The 5,000-nt window shown below is 43.8% G+C and overlaps 1 long non-coding RNA gene across 2 annotated transcripts in view; it reads left to right on the top strand.

Annotated features, from left to right (window-relative positions):
• Window positions 1-5,000, top strand: part of LOC134450166 (uncharacterized) — a 73,644-nt gene that overhangs the window by 53,422 nt on the left and 15,222 nt on the right. Inside the window, exon 2 of one of the 2 annotated variants that reach the window (XR_010035025.1) lies at window positions 1,151-1,266. This is a non-coding gene — a long non-coding RNA (uncharacterized LOC134450166). Of the gene's footprint in view, window positions 1-1,150; window positions 1,402-5,000 lie in introns of both variants that reach the window. The other variant, XR_010035026.1, reaches the window with a different exon arrangement.

Here is a 5,000-nt window from a genome sequence, read left to right as displayed (position 1 = left end):
CATATCCCTGCTTGGCAAGAGTCTACTCCATCCCCATCAGTCCGCTACCATGGTGGCGATGGAGCTGGCTGGAATACTGGACTCAGTGACTGACTCTATTATTCACAAGGTTTTTTTTATTTTTTGGGGGGAAATTCATCAGTAAAGCCACAAAGAGTATTATTTTACACATGAGAATGTAGACCTACGTATAAAATCCAGGCCTTGTCTGTGTTGAGTTTGAATGCCGTGGTATTTTTCTGAAACTCATCTTTCTGTGCCAGAGATATTATTATTGGATACAGTATGTCTAAACTGTGTTTCAATTAGAATAGATTGCCTTATTAAGACTACTTACAGGATCTTTTGACGTGACTGCAGGCACCTTTGACCATTCCACATTTCAGTGCATTCGTAGGTGATGATTATACGTAAGCGGATATTTTTAAATGTGGATTTATTTAATGAACAGAAGTACATGTGTGAAGAAACAGAATGAATTGTAAATCTACAGAAGTCTCTGTTATAGAATGAACATATACATCTGCATATAAACAGAGATGTTGCTGGTAATTTTCTGCCAGCATTTTCTTAGTTTCTTTTGTATAGGCTACATTACTGACAATGAAGACCTTGGTGTAAATAGCAGTATCGTCTAGGAACACCAGGATGGGACATGGGTGTAAATAGCATTAGGTGCTGACCCGGGTGTAAATAGCAATGTTCAGTACACCTGGCTGCAAATATCATCTGCCTTTTATATCAGTTTACGTGAACCATGACATGTGGATAAAAAATGAAAACTCTATTGTGACAGGTGCATTTTCACACCCCAAATTGGATATTTTTAAAAGTGGAGTTTTGACAGCCACATTCTAAAACTCTGTTCAGGTGTAAACAAGAGGCCAAATCCAAGCAGGTATACATTATATCTGATGCCACAGACATTCATCAATGCCTTTTTTCTGTCTCATAACAGTCCATGGTGATTGAAACTTTGCATTTTAAATAATAAGGTTTACTTTTTGGAGCTTATTAGCAGTGTGCAAACATATAAAAGTGTGCATTCCTACCACCTTCAACTGTCTGACACTTTTGTCTGGCACCTGCAAAAAGTGTTTTTGGATGTACGCATCTGGCCTCACCCAAAACTGTGTCCTGTTGTCCTCAGATGTCCCAGAGTGCTTCATCTGTCGGGATGTGGAGGCCGTGGAGCCCCTCAGCACCTTCTGCGACTGCAAGACCCTCCTGGCCCATCACCATTGCCTCCTCACCTGGATCAGCAAGGTAAATAATAATAATAATAATAATAATAATAATACTAGTAATGATAATAATAGCCTAATAATAATAAATAATAACGTCTGCGACTGCAAGACCCTCTTGGCCCATCACCACTGCCTCCTCACCTGGATCAGCAAGGTAATTACAATTACAATACATTACATTTCACTTAGCTGAAAATTTCATTTTATTCGACTTATAGTTATTATTTGTCAGGGTATTGGTTGCAGTCCCTGGAGCAATGTGGGGTTAGGTGCCTTGCTCAAGGGCACTTCAGCAATGGATGGAGATGTAGGGAGAGCTCAGGGGGGATTTGAACCTCTAACCCCTAGATTGAAAGACCAACTCTCTAACCACTAGGTCACGGCTGCCCCAATCAAACACTCATCACTGGCTGTTTATTTACTTGTATTGTCCTGTCTGTATGTAGCCCCATAGTGCACACCGATCCACCAGTGTCATAGCCATTGAAAGTTAACTGCCATAGTACTACACTACTATGACATAACACAGGGCCTTTGGTTATGCACTAGAACTTAGTCATTGCCATTCTGGTAACAGCAAATTTGTAACGCCTTCTTTGAATGCTTTCTCAGTTACTGAGAAACCCAACCCAAACCGCCAGCTCAACTGGGTCAGCTCAGCAGGCACCAATCACTGTATATTTATTGTATTGTACATAGGTAAGGTAGAGTATCACTCACTGTCTGTACACTGTATTTACTGCATTGTCTGCACTGTAGGTAAAGTAGGCAAGGTAATCACCAAGCATTTACACTGTCATAGAAACCAACATATTTACCTAGATAAACTTTCCAGCATCTATGAAACAACCCGGATGTTTTACAATCACAGTCAAAGAAGTTGCCAGGCTGTGCCCTCCTAGTGACGCAACACTTTCAGCATCGCAACTAGTCAGGTCAAGAGCAATGCAAGTTCTTTCTGGGTTCCCGAAAATACGGGAACTGCTCCCACTTTGTCGGTAGGCAAACAAACATAAGCAAACCAAGGGAGGTGGGTCAACCATTCCGTTTGGGAAATGTTAATTGTTATGATCTTGGTCAGACCAAATCTCAAAGAGATTTGAACGTCGATGATAATCAGGCTATCAAAGAAGAGCAAAGCCACATACAAAACTATATTTGGCCTATTTTGGGATCAGTAACATGAAACAGACCATTTGCCAAAGAGAGAGAACACTGGTTAGCCAGAGTGCTGCAAGCCTTTTCTGTTGTGTTTGTCTAATGACATCTGTACTGGGGGACATGTGTTTGTGCCCAGCATCAGCTGTTTCCTGCCCACATCCTGCCCCATTTCACGGTGTGACGTTACAATGGCAGATGGGTAAAAGGGGAGTGGGAGTAGGGGTGAGGGTGAGGTTGAGGGGTTGTGGTGGTGGTGCAATGTCCTAGTGGGGATGAATATTCATTACACTGCATCATAGGCTGGATATCTAGGCCCTTGTTGTCTTTTTATTTATTCTTTTCATTCATTCATTCATTCATTCATTCATTCATTCATTCATTCATTCATTCATTCATTCATTCATTCATTCATGCATGCATGCATTTATTCATGCATGCATGCATTCATTCATTCATTCATTCATTCATTCATGCATTCATTCATTCATTCATTCATTCATTCATTCATTCATTCATTCATTCATTCATTCATTCATTCATTCATTTATTTATTAGGAGACAGGAAATCAGCAGGAGAGAGAGACGGGGTAGGATTGGGATATGACCTGGGGTGGACTGGATTCAAACTTGTGTCCTCATGGACATGCGAGGGACTTGCTCCCCCCCACCACCCCTGCCTTCATTTTTTTACAGATATGCTTCAGTTCGTGGAGAATAGGCGTCAATGGTCTACAGTGGTTCCCACAAAACTTTTGGCATTGGAGAGTTAGCTGGTATTGGAGACATGCAACCACCATGATTAGAAAGGCTTTGTTGTGTCATTTTATGAAATCTGACCTGTCGATTAAGCAATTGATTACTACATATAGAGTTCACTTCCTAGAACTATTTTGGAAACATGTCAATGGCGATCTGTGTGTCAAATTCTCCATGAACCGTTATCTTTGTTTAAAATGGAACACTGAGGTCAATGGGATTAGCCCAACTCTTCCTTCCATGGCTATGGCTGGGGGAAACCCTGGTCTTACACTTACACTTAGCTTTGTGGTTTTAGGTACCTTGCTGAAGGGTACTTCAGCCATGTATTGAGAGAGGGAGTGGAATGTGGGATTCGAACTTGCAACCCTCTGATGTTGATGATGATCTCCTTAATCACTAGGCCACAGCTGGTCTGTATGCAGAATTGAACCAAACCAACCAGCGGTCATGTGAATGATGTGGAAGTATCATCAGTCATGGGTGAGCGGTTAGGGCGTCAGACTTGCATCCCAGAGGTTGCCGGTTCGATTCCCGACCCGCCAGGTTGGTGGGGGCAGTAATCAACCAGTGCTCTCCCCCATCCTCCTCCATGACTGAGGTACCCTGAGCATGGTAACGTCCCACCGCACTGCTCCCCATGGGGCGCCACTGAGGGCTGCCCCCTTGCACGGGTGAGGCATAAATGCAATTTCGTTGTGTGCAGTGTGCAGTGTTCACTTGTGTGCTGTGGAGTGCTGTGTCACAATGACAATGGGAGTTGGAGTTTCCCAATGGGCTTTCTTTTTTTTTATATGATTGGCTGGTTTACCAAGCTATATATAATGGCTAGATGCATTATGCTGTATTGACACAGCTATCAATAGCCTGACCACAATGATAACAGCACTCATGCCTCCTCATGAAACACAGTAACCATCTGACCACATGCCGACCTCTTGTGTGGATACGTGGTTTACATTTCTTTTGAAGAATCCCTTTGTGCATCTGCTGTACAAACAGCTTGGATATTCCCTTGAAGTTGAGAGGCTGAGAAAAGAAGTTGTTGTATTTTTGTTGAAGCATTGTTTCTCTTTTGGTGGTTGGATCTCTATATAGTCTGAATGTTCTATTTCCCTTCTAGGTGTTTTGCTGAAGTAGAAACCCATGCACACACGTACGGTACACACACACATTCACATATATTCATGCACACATGCAAGCAGGGACAGGCTCATATACGGGCACACACACACACACACACACACACACACACACACACACACACACACACACACACACACACACACACACACACACACACACACACACACACACACACACACACACACACACACACAGACACACACACGCAAGCAGGGACAGACGCACACGCACACGCACACGCCCACACACACACACACACACACACACACACACAGACACACACAGACACACACACACACACACTTACACACACACACACACACACACACACACACAGACACACACACACACACTCACACACACACACACACACACACACACACACACACACACACACACACACACACACACACACACACACACACACACACACACACACACACACACACAGAGCACAGAACCACAGAAACGCGTGTTTGTCCTGTGGCTACCCCATAAAGTCAGTCTCCCAGCATGTCGTCTTGCTTACTGCAGGCCACACACAAACACGCCCACACACACCCACACACACGCACGCACGAACACACGCATGCACACGCTCGCTCGCACACACATGCACACACATACACATGCACACGCATGCACGCACACACACGCACGCACGCACGCATGCACACACACACATGCACG

This window comes from Engraulis encrasicolus, chromosome 6 (assembly GCF_034702125.1).
Source record: "Engraulis encrasicolus isolate BLACKSEA-1 chromosome 6, IST_EnEncr_1.0, whole genome shotgun sequence".
Taxonomy (NCBI): domain Eukaryota; kingdom Metazoa; phylum Chordata; class Actinopteri; order Clupeiformes; family Engraulidae; genus Engraulis; species Engraulis encrasicolus.
The sequence above is the reverse complement of the archived record's forward strand: the minus strand, read 5'-3'. Positions and strand labels throughout refer to the sequence as shown.